The sequence below is a fragment of the Tenrec ecaudatus genome, chromosome 5, assembly GCF_050624435.1.
Source record: "Tenrec ecaudatus isolate mTenEca1 chromosome 5, mTenEca1.hap1, whole genome shotgun sequence".
Classification (NCBI taxonomy): domain Eukaryota; kingdom Metazoa; phylum Chordata; class Mammalia; order Afrosoricida; family Tenrecidae; genus Tenrec; species Tenrec ecaudatus.
In genome coordinates, this window is record NC_134534.1 from 29450063 (window position 1) to 29470928 (window position 20866).

The 20866-nt window shown below is 40.4% G+C and overlaps 1 pseudogene; it reads right to left on the reverse strand.

Annotated features, from left to right (window-relative positions):
* Positions 1 to 1571: 1571 nt before the first annotated feature.
* LOC142449058 (EF-hand calcium-binding domain-containing protein 14-like) lies at positions 1572 to 17847 on the reverse strand (annotated as a pseudogene).
* Between the last annotated feature and the right edge of the window lie 3019 nt (positions 17848 to 20866).

The window sequence follows — 20866 nt, forward strand, 5'->3', positions numbered from 1 at the left end:
TATTGGGTGAATCTGCAATACAAGACCTCTTGAAAGCATTGGCAAGAATGGATGTCACTTGGCGGGTGAAGTTGCACTTGACTCGAAGTATGGTATTTTCCATCACTGTATAGGCATGTGAACAATTTTGACAAAGGACGGCAGAAGAATCAATGCATTTGAATTACGGGGCTGGCGAAGAATATACAAAGTTCCACGGACTGTCAGAAGAACAAACAGATCTATCTTGGAAGAAGGATTTTGGACCTGTTGTTAGGAGGGACCAGTCCCTGGAGAAGGACAACATGCTCAGTAAAGCGGAGGGACAACAAACAAGAGGAAGGGCTTCGCCGAGATGGGTTGACACAGCGGCTGCCTCAATAGGCTCAAACATAAAACAACTGTGAGGGCGACCAGGAGCAGGCAGAGTTTGTTCCGTTGTGTGTAGGGTCGTGGTGAGTTGGAATTACTCTACAGCACCTGTCTACAAAAAAATTGGGATGGGAAATTGATGCAAAGTGAAGTTCCACTGTTTGTTCTAGATACATGCTAAAGCATTGAAATCCTTTAAAAACATACCCCGTGTCATGTAACTACACTAGCAAGATGACATGCAAAGCCTACTGCCATCAAGTCTATCTCAACTCATGGAGATCGGAAGATTTCTAAGGCTCTTCTCAAAATTGAGCAGATAGCCTCAACTGTCTCCCACAGAGCAGCTCATGGGCTTGAACCGCTGCCTTTGTGGTAAGTAGTCCAAAGCTTATTCAACTTTCCCACCATGGCTCCATAGCAATATGATAGGTACTGCTATTTATCATACAAGTACAATAAGAATCTCCTTTTTAATTGTAAGAAGTTGCATGTCATTTTCTCCCTGCACTTTAACTTTTATTCCATGGCCCTCAGAGAGTTTTATCTGGAGAAGCAGAGTTGATGTTTAAAGTGTTTTTATCGATCCCTTACTGCACTTATTATTTTAAAAATAGCTTTCATATAGCTTATTCAAATAAGTTAAAAGGTGGTCGTGTGTCTGCTACAATAGTTTAGAGGTTGTGTGTCTGCTACAATAGTTTAGAGGTTTGATGAGATGAGTAAAAGGCTGTTTTCGTTAGTGGGGCAGATATTCCAGTGTATATATCAATCTCCAAAATATGCATGATCAGACTAGACCCCTAACGCTTCTCTGAGCTCCGGGCATGGGTACCTTCTATCTCCACCGGAATCAGACGTGTTAAGCTCTTTGTTCTTGCACAGCAAACCTGAGGGGCACGCGGATTTCCTGTTAGGTCAGCTTCCCTTCCATGGCCCGGCCAGTCTTTCGGAATACATTCTTAAGATCTTCAATGCCTGCACTTCCGGGTGGGAAGAGAGGTCTCAGTTGGACAGCTTTTTCAATTGTGCGTATTTTGGCAAGGCTGATGGTTGTGATGTAAAACTTGGTACTTGCTCTCCCCTGGTGGTCTCTAGCAACCTGTTGCTTTCAAGTTTGTATCACTAAGAGACCTGGATCAGCTTGGATGCCTGAAAATCTGAACTCTCTTCTTTTATAATGTAGGGCAGGTTTGTTCCCATTTCTCATAGCAACACGATCACTGGCTGCTGACTGTCTCATTCATCCCTTGGAGTTTAAGGCTACTCTGTCTATGGTACCCCAATGGGGGTCCTGTTTGCCTCCTCTACAGAGTTGGGAACATGCAGGGTCTCCTGTTGTAAATTCCGAGTTTGTTTTATTGTCAAGTTCTGGTGCAATAGGTCTCAGGGGATGGAGCTTTCTGATTGCTTCCATTGGACCCTTTAAAAGGTCCTGATTCATGTCACTCTGCAGTATTTCCATGGCTTTGTGTGTGTTCATCCAAGGAGTCTGTGTTACCTCCACAGCAAGATGGACCCAGTTTAAAGTATTGTTAATGGAAGCCACACTCTTCTACGTTTGCAGCAAAGCTAACTAAGTCAGAGGCTGACTTAACACTGGCTTCGCGGTGGTTTAGGAACCCTGGTGGCTGGAGGTAACCATCTGAAAAGTCAGCAGTTGAAACCACCAGCCGCTTCTTGGGAGAAAGACTGGGCTTTCTACTCCCGGAAAGAGTTAAAGTCCCCGAAACTCACAGGGGCCAGTTCTACCCTCTTACAGGGATGCTCTGCGTCAGCACTGACTGGATGGCGGTGAGTTTGCGATTTTGTTTTGAGGTTCTCACCACAAAAGAACAACAGAGTAATATTTGCTACCTGCTTGTTCATTTCTGGGATGTCTGTGCAGACTTAGTTCAAACCCCGTTCTCCCGGATTCAATTTCTCAGATGGTTTCTGTTTGCCAAGTAGTTCTTCTCTGTTTGGAGATTTCTTGGAATGAACTTTTCTGGTTAGATTCCATTGTTCCAAACTTTTCCTTGAGGGCATCTTGATCCTCCTTGAGATCCACTTTCATCCACACCAGGCCAGCGCAGGCTGGGAGGACGACCAAAGCAAAAGGGAATTATGAAGGCGGCAATTGTACAATTATGCTTCATGTAATGGAACTATGGATTGTATAGTATCTGTAAGAGCGCCTTATAAAACATTAAAAACAAAACAAAACACGTTTCCCTTGATGAGGTCACCAAATTCCTCATCTCCCTCAGAGCTGGACTCAGGAATAAGGGCTTCTTTTTCCGACTGTCCCCAGGATTGATCTTTGTGTTTTTTCATCTTGTGTCAGGTGAGTGAAGCATCCACTCTTGAGCTGCGAGGTTCGTACCTAACACCAAATTTTCTATCTGTCTTGGAGCTGATTTCCAAGGTGGGAAATTCTCGGCTGGAGGCCAACACCCCCACCCACCTCTTTGCCCCCCAAGTCACTCCCACCAGACGTGGGACTGACTAGATCCACTGGGAGCTTGATATTGGAGTCCAGAGGAAACTGGAACTCAGATGTGTGGGGAAGTCACACAGAGGTTGCCAGGAGCAAGTGATCTCAAATGGATAAGGTCCTGAGATGATTAGTTAAAAGGCTGGAAAATGAAGACCTTTTTAAGCTTCCCAAAACTATAGGAGGGAAAATGCCTAGTCAAGAATGTCTCTTAGCTCTGCTACTGCTACTCACTGCTTTTGAGTCAATTTTGACTCATAGTAACCCCATAGGACAAGGTAGAAATTCCCTTGTGGGTTTCCAAGACTGTAACTCTTTACAGGAGTAGAAAGCCCACCTTTCTCTTGAGGAGCGGCTGGTGGTACAAACTGTGGAAGTTGTGGATCACAGCTCACATGTAACCAGCTTCTAATAAGTACTTACATGTCTAAGGGTACTCCGGGACTTAGAGCCGGCCACTCAGAGAGCGGTTTGGATCTCCGGGATGGGTCTGTAATTGAGAAAGAAGAGAAACGTGCTTTTGAATGGGGAGCGGAGCAGAGAATGAGACAGTGGGCACACTCTAGTCCCTCTCTGGCTGGACAAGTGGCAGCAGTAGGTGATTCCTAGTTACAGCCCCCTGACACAACCCTGGGCACTGGAAAAAATGCCACGGCCAGAGAGCCCTGCTCTGGGATGATCACGGTTCTCTGGCCCCATCCTGAGTTTGAAGGGAGCCAGTGGCAAAAATTCCCAGGGCTCAGGTTGGGGGTGTGGAAGGGGGTGATCTGGAGGAACCAATCTCCGTCTGAAGACTGCACTCATAACAAAACTATGTTCGGTTTCCACAAAGACATTGCGCATTAAAACGCCGCAGTGGCACAGTGGTTAAGTGGCTGACTAATGACTGAAGGGTCAGAGGCTGAAACCCAGCAGCCGTTGTAGTGGAGAGAGACAGGACCGTCTGTTTCCATAGAGTTTTACAGTCATAGAAACCCTATTCCCTACAGGGCTGCTGTCGGGCAAAATCAATTAGATGACAATAGGCTTGGCGTTTTCGCCCCTCGAATTTTGGTAGATTATGTTATTATTGTATTGGGAATATGTATGCAGTTTGATAAAATAATAGGCATACTTTTGAAAATTGCTACCAAAACCAAATTCGGTTAAAGATTTAATGACACTAATCGCAAACCGATCTTGAAAAATCAGTTAATGTAATTCTGGATAAATCTTATTTATGTTTGAGAAAGAGAGGGCTTAGTACCAATTTCCATAAGTAGCAGAGGAGAATGTAAAACATTTTATTCTAATGGTGTCTTACTTAATTGAACAATTTCTGAGTTATATTCAAACATATCAAAGAGGCCTACCGTCAAAAGTCATTTAAAATAATTTATTAGCTGAATATTCTATTAGGTCCTCTTTCCATTTTGCTGAGAGCAAAGAATTGGAAATCAACTCACAAAGACTTGTGATCAGTTTATTGGAGTCATTCATTTTTTTTCAGTTTCTGGGAATTGCCACAAAAATGCTTTACCAATACTTTTCAAATGACTATTAATTATATCTGTTACTTTTGCACTTGGCGTTCATTGTTAACTGAATATATGCAGAGAGAAGTGAGGCATTGAAATTGTAGTCATTTGAGTATATTGTTGCCAGTGCTGCAGTTGTCAAAAATGCTTGCTTCCTCCCATATCATAAGGCTTAATTATATATAAATGTTGTTTGTTTGTTTGTTTGTTTTGGTCAAAATCTTTGAATGTCAGATTTAGCTCAATTAGTGGAAAATATCTATTCTGTTATCTAATTAGAAAAATCAGTCCTCATTGACAAGTCAGCCAACTCAAACTTACTGTTAGAAAAATTTGGCTTTATTTTTAATTTGAGCCAATGAATTAATGTGTGTTTCAAAAAATATTATAAAGAACAGTGGAAAGTAAAGTGTGGAGTGCATCCTGTAAAACAGATCACCCAAAGCAGATAAATCTCATTTTAAATGACATAGAATCTAATATCACTAATTCATTTTTAAGTCATAGAGTATAATGTCATTTGTTAATTTCTGAATTTGTGAAAATGCACTGCGATAGGTACTTAACATGGTAGCTGTGGAATGAAGAGCATAATAAATCAAATATGATGTGCTTTACCGAAATGTGCTTGCATAGAAATACTATGCTTAGTGTCTGTTTTGGGGAATTATTAAATGTGAATCACAGATAGAGCTATAGTTATAGCTCTACTACTTTGTTAGGCATAATGATACAAAATTTCTATACATTTTATGAGAGAGAAATGGTCTTCTCACTAACTTGGTCTGACAATTATCATGTGAGTGTAGTTATGTAATATTGCTGTTAGGTGCTGGCAAGTTGATTCCAACTCACAGAAACTCAAGGTAGGACAGAATGAAAAAGAACCAGGTCCCGAGTCATCCTCCTTGAGCCCATTGTTGTCGTCACTGGGTCAATCCATCTGGTCTAGGGCTTTCCTCTTTTTGTCTTATAATATAGGAGATAAAAATATTAACTACTGTGTAAGATGAAATAGAGTAGTAATGGTATATAATTAAAGCACATGTTTTAGGAGTTAATTTGATGAACTATATCCAATAAACCTCATTGAATAATACACAGTGGGCCTAAAATAAATCACTTAAATGTTTTTTTGTGGATATACTTTCCACTGTAACTAGAACTACTTGATTAGTTTGGAAAATAGTCCAATTACTCAGCATCACTAAAGTTTACTGTTTTGGCACAAATGTGCTTTTCTAGGATGACTATTATGAATATCTTGAGGGGGGAGCTTAGTTCTAAGAGATCAGTTTTAGTTTTGAGTGTTTCTTAACAGTGCTCTATTCACTGCTTGCACCAGATTCTCCCTGAGGGAGTACCACTTTCTTTGAAAAGCGTCAACAAGGGCAGAGAAGAGGCAACTTCTTTATATGGCCAACTTTCCTCCTTTGCAATGCAATAAATTAGACTTTAATCACAAGTATCTTTGAGAGAGAGGAAGACAGGAAGAGGGTGTCTTGATTAACCAATAAAAGAGGTTTTCCTGCAAACATTATGTTAAGTGCCTTCATCCTGACATAGTTTCCAGATGAGTTATGTTATATTCTTTCTTCTGTAAGATAAATGTGAAAAGAATTATGTTTTTATTGTTGGAAAAATATACATAACCTAGTATTCACCAATTTAACATTTTTCAAGTGTTCAATTTAGTGATATCACACTCATGTTATGCGACTGTCACCCACAATAATATCTGAATTGCCCATCACCACCAGCAGAGACTGGATGCTTTCTATGCAATGGCTCCCCAAGAGGGCTATTTTGAAAATGGAAGTGGGGAATAGATTCTACTAGGTAGAAACAAGTGCATACAAAAGTTGAGGGTCTGAAAACCATAACCTAAAATTTTGAGGTAATTAGAGAATATAGATATGGACTGGATATTACCATGACAGAATTATCCTCATTTTTATATGGAATGGCAAGGTAGCAGTTATGTAGGAGAAGGTCCTTACTTAATGGAGATGCTTGCATGGAACGAGAAGAGGAAATACTAACCACTCTACATGAGTAGAGACTAACAGGGAAAGGCCAATGTACTTGTAATTACTTCTAAATAATATATTAATGTTAACTCCTTTTCCTTAGATCAGCGGTTCTCAACCTGGGGATTAAGCAACTCTCTCACAGGGATCACCTAAGACCATATTTCTGAAGGTCTTAGGAATGGAGACATCATTCCTCTATCCATCTCCAGGCGGGTCCGCCCAAATGCAGATACACCCACATATGGGGTCACCACAACATGAAGAACTGTATTAAAGGGTCACAGAATTAAGAAGGTTGAGAACCACTGCCTTAGATGTATGTAGACATGAAACAAAACGTTTGTCACTGATGAGTCCTGATAAAGGTATTTGGATATCCACTTAATTATTCCTAAGAAACAAAGTTGAGTTTTTAAAGGAAGGAAACATAAAACTCTTTTTGAAATTGGAAATCTGAAAGAAATTCTCTTATAATTATCCCCCATGTAAAGACCACATCTGATACCTGACCTGATCCAATCTCAGGTCTGCTCGTGCCACATAAATATCATGTCTCGATGCTCCATAGTATAAGATTCAAACGTGGATTTGGTTCCAAGATGGCATCTAGAGTTCCAAGATGGCATCACCTGCCCAGTGTTCCTGCTTTTAGATCAGAAAATTAAGAGGTAAGGAGGCAAATAGTAGGATTCAGAGTACCAGAGATAGTTTAAGTGTATTAGGGTCTGTGGATCAGACCTCCCCCTGAAATTTTCACCCACAGAGTGACTAGAGGGCTCGCTGAAATGCTCTAAGTTCACCTTAACTTCCCGAGGACTCCACTAATCCCTTGGTAGGTCCAGCCGGATGGAGTCCGTCACCCCTTCCTGCACCCAAGATCCAAGACCGACAGCTTGCAGTAGTTTCCATAGTCTGCTGTCTAAAGATGCTCATAATCTCGGGCTCATAGAGAGTCTCCAAGAAGTATCCACAAGGGCTAACACTAGGATGTCTCCTCTTTTAAGCCTCCTCACTCCTGTATTTTAAGGTTTTGCATATCTTCTCCCTGACCAGGAACAGAGAAATTGCATTGGCCACCCCATTTTCCCCTCTGCTCAGCTCTTTGCCTGACAGCATGGGTAAGAAAAAAATAATTAGACACTAATTTTCTGCAATTGGAGAACCCCTAGGTAGAGTGTAGATCCCTGGAACATGGCCTACAGAGTTGTGCAGGAGGGAGAATGGGGTGACACAGGAGGGCAGCCAGGGCAATTCAGAACTAGTGGGCCTCAAACCCACTCAGCTATTCTCAAAGAATCTGCGAAATACTATTAATAGTGGCCAGATTGTCTCCAGAATGTGGCCCCAGGGCTCGCGGTGCCCTCATCAGACTGTCCCTGGACCCATGGCTACACTGTAAGCACTCCCTAGACCAGTACTGTGGTTTGCCAACCACTACTGGCCTCAATCCACCCTCCAAGGTCTCTCTCTGAAGCTCTCCACACCAAACCACAACTGTTTCTCACCGGAACGGTCTACACAGTGCCACCCTCATGGTCTACAACCATCTGGTCAGCATCCCCGGAGAGCACCATCCAACCCACCCTCAAACAACAGAAGAGGCTAGGATGACAGGGAAACCCCAGAGGGACAAAGCCATAGACCAACTCCCCAGGGAAGTGGATTATAGGCAGCTCATAGAAGCATTCCAACTAAACTCCCAAAAGAGAGAGTCCAGGGTTTCTTGAATCCTGGGAAAATGGCACTCTGTTCTCCAAAACGACAGCAAACTGCCTTAACAACCTACACAAAAATCAGGAGATATAAAAGGCAATGTTGGGGGAAGTCCTGACATTCATAGAAAAAGCAGACATTGATCTACCACAGGAAGAAATCTTTAGAATACTGCTAGGACTCATACAGGATATGAGGGAAACAATACAGAAAAAAGATGAAACAATAGAGAAAAAGGCCACACACCTAAGGGAAATTACAAGAGTTACTGGGCAAGGTAACAAAAGCAAATAACAAATATACAGATGTCACTAGCAGACTAGAAGAAGCAGAGTACCATATCAGTGATCTATAGGATAACAAGGCTGACTTCAAAAAAAGGGAAAGACAGTCAGACACTATACTCAGAGAAGCTAAAGAAAACTTGAGAACAACGTCTGATGCTATGAAGAGGAACAATATTGGAATAATTGGACTACTGGAACAGGACACAATAATGAAGTAAATATTAAAAATAATGAGAGAATTCCTAGAGGAAAACTTCCCCCAGCTTAATAAATGAGAATCAGGCAACCATTCAGGAGACTGAATCCCAAGAAGAATTTGCCAAGGGAAAGGAGAAAAACATAAGAGCATCTAAGGGGAAAATGTCAGTCACCTATAAAGGTATCAAAAATAAGAATATGCTCATATCTATCAGTAGGCACCATGAAGAGGAGAGAGTGGAGTAACATATTCTGAAAGTTGAAAGAAAATAACACAAGAATACTCTATCCAGGCAAATTATCTATCAAGATAGATGGAGAAATAAGATTCTTCCTGGACAAGGAAAAAGTCAAAGAATACGTTGAAAGAAATTCAGCTCTCAAAAAACTCTTACCAACCCATTATGGGTAGAAGAACAACACTCGCTGAGCACAACTGAGACTACTACATAGAACAACTCCACCCAGAGGTTACCACATTGAAAATAGGGCCCAAGATAACATTGGCTCAACAGTGAAAAGAAGGCAAGAATGATTCATGCGAGCCCATAATGCATTGAAAAGAAGGGAGGTAGGTACACATCCAACACAAAAGGTACATGATGACATTACAGATTCCACAGATGAGTGTAATAACTCTGAATATCAATAGACTGAACACACCCATTAAAAGACAGATACTAGTGGACTGACTTAGGAAACACAACCCATTGATCTGCTACCTACAAGAGACACATCTCAAGCTTGCAGACAAAAATAGGCTGAGAATACATATCAGGAGGCTAAGGGTAAGGTGGGGGGAGAAAATGGGAACGGATCACAATGACCTACCAATAACCCCATCCCAGGGAGATGAACAACAGATAAGGGGCTATAGGGAGATATTGGACAGTGCAAGACATGACAAAATAATAATAATTTATAAACTCTCAAATGTTCATGAGGGAGGAAGGGTGGAGGAAGGAGGGGGAAAATGAGGAGCTGATAACAAAGGCTCAAGGAGTAAGAAACTGTTTTGAAAATGAATGACAACAAATGTACAAAAGTGCTTGACCCAATGGATTCGTGTATGGATTGTGATGAGTTGTACGAGCCCCCAATAAAATGATCTATATAAAAAATAGGCTAGAATCAAAGGCTAGAGAAAAATATAACAAGCAAATGACATTTCAAAAGAGCAAGGGGTTGCAATCCTAATCGCTGAAAAAATTGATCTCAAGGTGCAAGTCATAACAAGAGATAAAGAGGGGCACTATATAATGCTCAAGGGAACAGTAGACCAAGAACCAGTGAGCATAATAAATATATATGTGCCCAATGAGACACCCATGAAATTTATTAGTAAAATGCTCCAAAAGATGGAAAAAGAAATCATAGTAGGTAACTTTAATACACCGCTCTCTGAAAGAGATGGATCACAGGGAAAGAAGTTTAACAAGGAAGCTATATATAATTATAAAATGGAGAACTGTACATCCCTAAAATGCAGTGGTGAGTGCAATAAACACATTGTCACATGGGAAGGGTTTGAGGAAATGACACAAAGTGAAATAAGCCAAGCACAAAAGGACAAGTACAATGAGTCCACTGAGGTAAGCTTCAAAAGCATAAGGGTCACAGGGGAAAAGCCACTAAATGCATAAATTCCCTGGGTAAGGCCCAGACACTCTGGCAGGGGTCTGACCCACCCAGGGACATATGGCAGCCAACTAAAAAGGAGGGGAAAGAAAAAAAAAAAGAGCACATGGATAGTGGGGAACAGGGCACAAACTACCCATGCTGCGAGGACATAAAAAAGCTAGTACCCTTCACAATAGCCAAGCACAAATTGAAATATCTAGGGATATACCTAACAAAAAAAACCCAAAAGATTTCTCTGAGGAAAACTATAAAACACTATTACAAGGAACCAAAATGACCCCCACAAATTGAGGAATATCTCATGCTCATGACCAGAAGAATTAATATAGTAAAAATGTCAGTCCTGCTTAAGGCACTATATAAGTTTAACGCCATCACAATACAAATTCCAACTTCTTTATTCAAAGAATTGGAAATACTGACTACCAATTTCACATGGAGAAGGAAGACCCAAGAACTACTGATCTTTGATAAGGGCCCCCAAAAATATCAACTGAGAAACAGATGCCCTCTTCAATAAGTGGTGCTAGAAAAAATGGATATCTACCTGCAGAAAAATGAAGCAAGACTCTTACCTTCCACGATGCACAAGAATAAACTTAAGGTGGCTCAGAGACCTTAAGGTAAAGCTCCAACTTATTAGGCCCATTAATGAGGGAATTAGGACAAACCTAAGAACTTTGGCACAGGGAATACATAGGCTATTGGAAATGGGGAAGGACACAAATACAGAAGAAGCACAAATTGACAAGTGCGATATACTGAAGATAGACTACCTGTGTGCACCAAAATAATTTTCTAAGAAGGTAATAAGAGAGCCCACAGACTGGGAAAATATCTTTAGCAATAACACATCAAACAAAGGTCTTATTGCTAAATTCTACAATACTTCATTAGCCTACAATAAGAAAAATTATATAGCCCATTGAGAAGGTGGACAAAGGACCTGAACAGAAGTTTCACAAGGGTGGAAATCTGAATGACCAATAAACATATGAGAAAATGTTCCCATCATTAGCCACAGGGAAATGCAATTAAAACAACTCTGAGATACTATCTAGCATCCTCAAAGACAGTCCAGTTCAAAAAATCAGAAGGCAACAATTGTTCGAGGGGCTGTGGTAAGATAGAAACTCTCATCCACTGCTGGTGGACCTGTAGTTATGTGTAGCTATTATGGAAATTGATTTGGTGATACCTAAAACAAATGGAAATTGAGCTACCATATGACCCAGCAATCCCCCTAGTGGACATATACCCAGAAGAGGCAAGAAAAAGACCATGACCAGCCATTTGTGCTCCAATGTTCATGTGACACAGTTCACAATCACGAAGACTTGGAGACAATTTAAATTTGCATCAACGGATGAGTGGATTAAAAACTCCGGGACATACACACAATGGAGTACTGTACATCCCTAAAAAGCAGTGGTGAGTGCAATAAACACATTGTCATATGGGAAGGGTTTGAGGAAATGACACAAAGTGAAATAAGCCAAGCACAAATGACAAGTACAACGAGTCCACTGAGGTAAGCTTCAGAAGCACAAGGGTCACAGGGGAAAAGCCACTAAATGCATAAATTCCCTGGGTAAGGCCCAGGCACTCTGGCAGGGGTCTAACCCACCCAGGGACATATGGCAGCCAACTAAAAAGGAGGGGAAAGAAAAAAAAAAGAGCACATGGATAGTGGGGAACAGGGCACTAACTACCCATGCTGCGAGGGTATTGTTTATGTCTCCACAGGAAAGCGAGAGAGGGACCAGACCTCAACCTGGAATGTCAAGCCTTGAGGGCAACATACCAACATGAAGCAACAGAACGTAAAAACAAAACACCAAGTAATAGAAGATAATGACTATAGATTGACTATATCTTCTTAAAAGAAAAAAAAATCACAAAATAATTTATGCATCTAATAGTAAGATCAGAAAAATAGAGTTAAAAAAGGAGCCATATACCATCACTCAGAAATAACTACTGAGAATATTTTACAGCTCATCTCTATATGTGTATAAATAAAAAATAAGCAAGTCTATGATATTTGAATCACATAATGTAAGTTGTTTTGGAATATAAGTTGTTCATTTTGTAGCATATTAAAGTGAACTAACAGAGAGGTCTGAGGGGCTGGTCCCAACCCCAGCTACATCAACCCCCTCCCCAGAAGACTGCACTATGGAGGACAGCACTGAAGATGCAGCCCAGGGAGACTGGAGAGTCTGTCTAGACCACAGGGGAGCAAACTAAGAAGGAAAGAGTATGGATCCCATCCTGGTCCACCAAGCCTGGAGGACGACACTTCTCGTAGCAGCCAAGGCACAGAGAGGACTATAGAGATCGAGCCATCATGAGACATGAAGTCCCCTCTCTGGCCCATAGTGCTATGGGGACAGCACTGGAGATAGTGTGGGAATTGTGACTGTTCTGACCCCCTCACACTGGGGCAAAACATGAAGGGAGTGCAACAGAGCAGCAAGGGGAGCAGGGCAACGAAGTCCCTGAGGAATCCAGAAAATAGACTTCAGACTCTGAGGTCAGGGCTTGGCACCTCATCAGACAGGATTGGAAAACATTCATAAGGGTCAGCAGATAGACCTGGAAATATAGGTTCCCCTTGTTTTTCTTCTCTGTTTTCATGCCTATCTGTATAAGGTAAGCAAGATAAACAATCCCAGGAGAAAATAATTAGACCAACAGTTTCTGGAGGTAGGGGGTGGGGGTCAGGGGAGAGAGGTGTGGAAAAGGGAGTGGGTAGCCAACGAATCCAGGGACAAGGGAACAAGAGAACTGGAATCAATGGTGAGGAGGGTAGAACGCCTGCTGGAGCTTGATCAAGTGTAATGTAACTGAGAGGAATTACCTACTCAGAGCCAAATGAAGGTTGAACATGATAGTTGGGCAGGAGGAAAGTAAAAGGAAATAGAAGAAAGAAAGAGGGGTATAAATATAAGCATGTATCTATGTAAATATATTAATAGACAATGATAGGGATTTCAAGTTAAGTATCAAGGTAGCAGATGGACAATGGGTCTCTACTCAAGTCCTCCCTCAATACAAGAACACTTTGTTCTAATAAACTGTGATGCTCACCTTCCTGACATGATTGCTGAAGTCAAAATTGGTGAATCAAATGTGGTGAAGAAAACTGATGGTGCCTGGCTATTCAAAGTTAGAGCATTTGGGGTCTTAAAGGCTTGAAGTCAAACAAGTATCCACCTAGCAGGGAAGCAACAAAACCCACATGGAAGAAGCACCCCAGCCTGTGTGGTCACAAGATGTCAACGGGATCAGGTATCAGACATCAGAAAACCCTAAACAAACAATTATATCGATGCTAATGAGTGGGGTTGGAGTAGAGACACAAAGCCCATCTACAGACTATTGGACACCCCCTTCAAGAAGGGTCACAAGTAAGGGACGAGTCAGTCAGGGTGCAGTACAGCTCTGATGAAACACAAAACATTCTTCTATTTTTTAATACTTCCCCACCCTGCCCCCCGACTAGCATGACACCAGTTCTACCTTACAAATCCAGCTAGACCAGAGCATGTACACTGGTACAGATAAGAGTTCTTGACACACAGAATCCAGGATAAATCTCTCAGGAACAATAATGGGAATACCATGATACCATGAGGGTAGAGAGGTAGGGGGACTTGGGGGAGAGAGGGGATAAAAATGATTGATATATAACCTCCCGCCCTGAGGGGCACGAACAACAGAAACATGGGTGAAGGGAAATAGCGGATGGTATAAGATATGAAAATAATAATAATTTATACTTTATCAAGGGGTCAGAAGTGGGGGAGGGTGGGGGCTGGGGCGAAGAGGAGCTGATACCTAGGACTCAAGTAGAAAATGTTTTGAAAATGATGATGACATATTATGTACAAATGTGCTTGATATAATTGATGTATGGATTGTTATAAGAGCTTTCAGAACATTCAGATTCAAACCCTGTTGCTAGTAAAGTATATTTTAACTTCATCTTTGAAACACAGGAAACAGATGAGCCACTCCTACACATAATTGCCCAAGAACAGATAATGCCTATGACTTCATCCTCAGGTTATCTGGCAAACATGCTGTTCTTTCTAGTTATGAAGCACTCTGTCTTCGAAGGTTACCATAGCACCAACTAGAAGTGGCAATGCAAATCATGCTGCGAAGATATGACTAAGCTTGTTGGTTGTCAAGCGCCATTGAGTTGCTTCTGACTTATAGCAAATTAGTGCAACAGAACGTAAAAACAAAACACCAAGTAGTAGAAGATAATGACTATAGATTGACTATATCTTCTTAAAAGAAAAAAAATCACAAAATAATTTATGCATCTAATAGTAAGATCAGAAAAATAGAGTTAAAAAAGGAGCCATATACCATCACTCAGAAATAACTACTGAGAATATTTTACAGCTCATCTCTATATGTGTATAAATAAAAAATAAGCAAGTCTATGATATTTGAATCACATAATGTAAGTTGTTTTGGAATATAAGTTGTTCATTTTGTAGCATATTAAAGATATCTTTCTGTGTCAATGAATCTACCCCTGCAGGATGAATTTTAAGGGCTGCAGAATGTTTCATTATGTGATTCATCTATCAATCTAGTATAATTGGTTGTCTAAGATCCTTGGTCTTTTTTTCACAGCTCTGAACAACTTTGACTTGATGGCAGTGAGTTTGTTTGAAACAACTTTGTGATTAACATGTTTGGAGAAGAGAAATCTCTGGAACAATTCTTTGAGGAACAAAACTGATATGAATCATAATAGATTATCTGGATAGATCTATATTTATTAAATAAATTAGATCAATAATATAATTTAAAAAAATAATAAAGCATGATTATTGGTAGTTTCATAGTTTCTTACTGCCAAATATCTAAGAAAAGAATGATGCAAAGCCTCCACAATCCTATTCAAGAATTCAAAGCAGAAGGAGCATGTCCTAACTCATTCTATGAACCAGACCCAGTTACTAGTTTCCTGTGGAGCTGATTCATGACAGCTGCATGTGCATCAGAGAACTGTTCCATGGAATTTTCTTTCATTTCCTCTTTTTAAAAATAGTATTTTATTTATTTTTGTAGCATTATACACCACCAAACATGCATCCATTCACAGTTACTGTATGAATAATTCAATATCATTGGGCACATACTTCACATTGTGATAGCATTATATTTCTACCTGTATCATTTCATCACCCTTATTGCTCTCCTGGGGTTCCAAAGGCTGCTTTGTTCAGGAGCACGTCACCAGGTCACTCTTCATCAGTGTCACTGGGTGAACTCCACCTCCAACCTTTCAGTAAGGTCAACCAGAATGACCTTACTACCAACATTGGATAAAACATTGACAAGAAAGGAACCCTACAGATTAAGACCACCCACGAATATACTGAAAACAATTCTCAACGAAATAGCAGAAAATTCAACAACAATGTATAAAACCAATTCTGAACCCCTAACAAGTGCGATTTATTCCAAGTATGCACGGGTATTCCAGAATTCAAAAGCTCATCATGGTGATCCATGATCGATCCACAGACTAACAAAAGAAAACATCATATGCTCTTACCAATCAATGCAGAAAAAATATATATATCCTGATAACATTTAGCATCTATTCATGATCAAAGAAACCCGAGTGAAGCATTAGTTTTCACTTGGCTGGTCATTCAAATGTTGGCAGTACCGACCCAGCCACAGGCAGTGAGGACGGAAAGTCCTAGAGATCTGGTCCCATAGGAATCACAGCCAAGGAAACCCTATAGAGCTGTTCTCCTCTAGAATGTATGGCGTCTCTGTCTGAGGGTGGCTGCACCATTACTCACGAGAACAGCTCTCAACGTGGTAGGACTAGAGGGCACTTGATTACCATGACCAAGAACATTTGTAAGAACAATGGCATGACTAGCTTCATATTAATGGATTCAAATGATTGTGAGACTGACGCAGGAACAAATAATATTTTGTTCTGTTGTACATAGGGCTTCTCTACGTGGGAGCCCGCGTGATACTACCCAGTAACAACAAGCTTCCTGTTTAAGGAAGACCAGGCAGGAAAGACGCATTCATGGCAGGACCTGGCTTGCATAGCAAGCCTTTTTTTTTTTTGAGTTTTTGAGTTTTTCTCTTACATTACTGGGAAGTCATTGAAGATTTTTTTTTTGTTTAACCAAAGTACTAACATCATATTTTTTAAATCAGCCCACTGGCCGTGGGGTTTTTGGATGTGATGCAAATGATTGATGATGATGGTTTGGGATGATGGCCTAACCAAGAAGAGGTGTGAAGACAGAGAGGGTGGTTGGAGTTCGAATCCCAGGTCTAGCTCTGATCAGTAGTTTGACTATGAGTAAGTCACTGACTTTTCCTGCCTCTTTAATTTCCTTTTTGGCTAAAGATGTGATTCACAGGGCAGAGTCAAATTCAGTGTCATATCTTTAAAACTATTAACTTTCTTACAGATCAGCAATCTTTGTTATTTTAAAAATAAGTTTTTCACTTATGTCATAAAATATGAAAAGCTATTTTCCCACATAATAAAGCATCATGGGCTGTTTTGATCTTCATATTTTTAAAGTTCTTTGTGCTGAGAAACCAAACAGTGAGATCTTAAAGCAAGGGCAATGAGGAAAGCTGAGATGAGTTGAAATTACTTACCGTACATGATTATTTTCCAGTAAAAGAAAAGTTATAGGAAAGAACATAACCAATTACTCTGTTTTCACAGGGCTCTAATGAAAAGAAATGGACTTAAATTGCCAGGTAGGAGTTGGGAAATGTTGCTGACTGAACCTGGGTTACATACTAACATGGCCTGTCAAAGCTCCATGCCTTAAAGTCTGTATCAGTAGGCTGAGCAACAGTTGCCTTAGTGCAGTGGTTCTCAGCCTGTGGGCCGTGAACCCTTTGGAGGTTGAACTACCCTTTCACAGGGGTCGCCTAAGACCATCCGAAAACACATATTTTCAATGGTCTTAGGAACCAAGACACCGCTTCTTACCTATCTCCAGGCGGGTCTGCCCACATGCAGATATGCCCATATATGAGTACCCGGCGTGAAGATTCTTACCCATGCTACAAGACAAATTTCATGTATTTGCAATTAGAAATAAATATTTCACAATATATAATCACATATTGTTCTTGTGATTAATCGCTATACTTTAATTATGTGTTCAATTTATAACAGTGAAAATAAATCCTCTGTACCAGATATTCACAATTCATCACAGCAGCAAAATTACAGTGATGAAGTAGCAACAAAAATAATTTTAAGGTTGGGGGTCACCACCACACGAGGAGCTGTATGAAAGGGTGCCGGCATTAGGAACATTGAGAACCACTGCCTTAGTGGTTTGAATTTTGCCCAGCTGCAGACACGTGGTTAGACCGGAAGGGCCAGAGTTCTTTTCTCAGCCCTTTCACTCCATGAAAAAAGAACTAGAATCTACTGCTGCCCTCTTGATGACAGTTGCTTTAATTGTGCTCCTGAACCTTTTTAATAACCCCGTGAGGTCTGGATAATCGCCCCGCTCTAGAGAGTGGCCTGACATTTGGTTTCCTCCTTGTTCTCTCCATTTCTTGGATTTGAAGGGAGGGCATTCCATGATCATTTTTCGGAACTTGCTTGTAGGTCCTGCTTGTCTAGCAGGTCCTGGTGGGGCAACCCTTGCTCTTGCTTCATCTGTTGACCGTGTAGTTTCTACCTGACCTTTCAGCACCTGTGCAGTCGTAACCTAGTCATGGGGGAGTATCCGGTGCTTTGCCAAGTGTTTTCAGATGTGTAGGAGACATTGAGCCATGTACCAGATCTTATTTTCTCTACATACTAAATAGCCAGGGGTTCTCTACTCTAATGTGGCTTGGTGAGAAGGCTTCTCTGAGAGGTTTGCATTATTTGGGGCTAATCTCTGAGGAGAAAAACCTTCTCTCCTCTGTCCTGAGATGCCTCCACACAGACGCATCACATGGGCTTAGAATGGGTTGAGGAAGGGTAGGTAGCTCCACACTTACAACGGACCCTTTTACTATTGTTTGAAGTACTTCCAAAGGTCCCTTGCCCTCCAGAGATCATACGCGGCTTTCATCACCTTTCTGAGCCTGGAAAGCTACCTTCATGCCATCATCCTCTCCGCCCTGCTACATGTTTCAGTGTTTCCTTTCAACCACAGAATCTCCCCCAGTGCTCCAGAGACAACTTAAACCACGGTCCAGCTATTTCCCTTCAATTAATTTTCCTTTCAAGACTCTTGTAATGGAGAGGTACAGTTTTTTAGAATATTGTGGAATAACCCTCCCCCCGAAGTTTGATACTTGTTTCTTGGGTTGTTTTATGTTCTCTTATCTTAGGGTAGTAAGTCTCAGCCTCATGGTCTATGGATTTTTGTTTTCTTTAAAGTAAACTTTGATATTGAAGTCTAACATGCGTTCAAAAGAGGACAAATACAAGACACACATCACTTAATGCTTGCTACAAAGTGAATGCCAGCGATAAGTACACTCCTATGAAGAAACAGGACCTCACCGGCACTCACACTCACCGGCACTCACAAACTGCCCACCCCAGTGCCTCCTTGATGTAACAGCAGGTTTAAAGTGATCAGTGCTTCAACTTCTATTCTACAGATTAATTTGGTTTCTTTTAACATTTTACATAAATAAAAGCACAGAGGGCAGAAGTGGGAAAAGTGCTGGTACATCTTGGGGACGGCTGTCAATATATGTATTGTTGAATTGAAAATTTAAAATCATTATGAAAAGTTTTCGATAATAATAAGCATAGAGGATGCTTTCCTTGCACTTAGCTTCTTTGGCTTAAGATTATGTTTGTTTGGAAGAATTATTCATATGCCGTGAGTAGCAGGAACTCATTCATTTCATTGATGCGCGTTCCATATCACTATACCACAGTTTATCTCTCTTTGAAGATGAACATGTAAGTTTTTTTGTGGTATTGCACATGCTTTATTGGCATGATCCTTTATTGTTATTATTTTTTATAAATCATTTTATTGGGACCTCTTACAGCTCTTATAACAATCCATATATCAATTGTATCAAGTACCTATGTACATATGTTGTCATCATTTAACAAACTTTTTCTTTCTACTCGAGCCCTTGGTATCAGCTCCTCTTTTCCCCCTCCTAAATGGCCACTTATTTAACTTAAAGCCTTTAAGACCCCAGATGCCATATCTTCTATTAGCCGGGTACCATCAACTTTCTTCACTGCATTTGAGTTACACCCATTTTGTCTTCAGCGATTGTGATGGGAAGGTGAGCATCACAGAATGCCAGGTTATTAGAACAAAGTGTTCTTGCATTGAGGGAGGACTTAAGTAGAGACCCGATGGATGGACTCATTAGTTGTTCACAGTTTTTGGTCCTTGTGAACAATTCCCCAAATCATTCTTGTTCATTTTATTTGGATGCACAGTATACATTTCAAGTGGGTAAATGCCTTGGAGTAGTAAATTCCTAGATATGTAATAAAGTCTTGATATAATGTGAAAGAGATGCTCCATAATTATTATTCTTTATAATTTTATTGGGTCTTTTCTCCATATACAATTTTCTGGATCTTTATTTTCATATACAATCTTGTCAGCATTCACCAAAAACATCTTGTTGGGATTTGTCATGGGATGAATTGGAATTTCAAGATCAATTTGGGAAAGCCGAATCTTTGAATATTGAATCTTCTGTTACATAAGCATGGGATTTCCACCTTTTGTTCAGTTTTTCCTTCATTTCTTTTTTAATCTTTGTACCTCGCTCTATTATCAAAGACTAAGTCAGATGCATAGTTGTTTATTATCTGGATTTACTTATGTATAAAAGGAAATCAAGAGAAGTAGATGGATTTTAAGTAACAAGGGCAAAACACAGTGGGATAAGAGAGAGACACTAGGTGAGAAGGAAAGAGTTCAGACATTTTGAAAATAGGATACTTAGTTTTCCTTTCTTAGATGAGATATTGATTATCCAACAGATAACAAAGAGGTCCATCAAGCTACTTTTGAGCAACTGGATAAGTCATGGAAGCTTTCTGTGGACGCTTCAGGAGAGCGTGAGGGTTCAAGGTTGAGAAATAGAGCCTCGGCCGTCAGTGCTACATCCTCAGTGTGCAGGCTGCCTCAGTTCCCTCAAGATCACTTCTCACTGAAAATATCTTGTGCAAATTACAATAGATTTAATAATAGGTCATTGGTTTATTTTGATGGTTTGAACATGGTAGATTTAAACTTTTTCATTTTCTATTTGTTATTGGTAGGTAGAAGTAAAATTGATTTTGCCTATTCATCTTATGTCCAGCAAATTTGTTAAAATCAATGATTAAATTTACTTATATGTCTGTATTTAAAATTTTTTTCTACTACACACCATTATAAATACTGGTAGTTTTATTTTTTCCTTTCCAATGTTCTAATTTTAATAATCTTTGTTTTGTTTTTCAAACAATTTTAGTGTGGCAAACTGTATCTCACTCAAACTAAATCACTACCATTGATTCTATTCTGACTCATAGCAACCATGTCGGACAGGGTAACTGATGTCTACCTCCAGGGACTGGTCTCTCCTGACGACAAAGTCTTGCCATCCTTACCTCCAAGAAACATTCCGGCCACACTT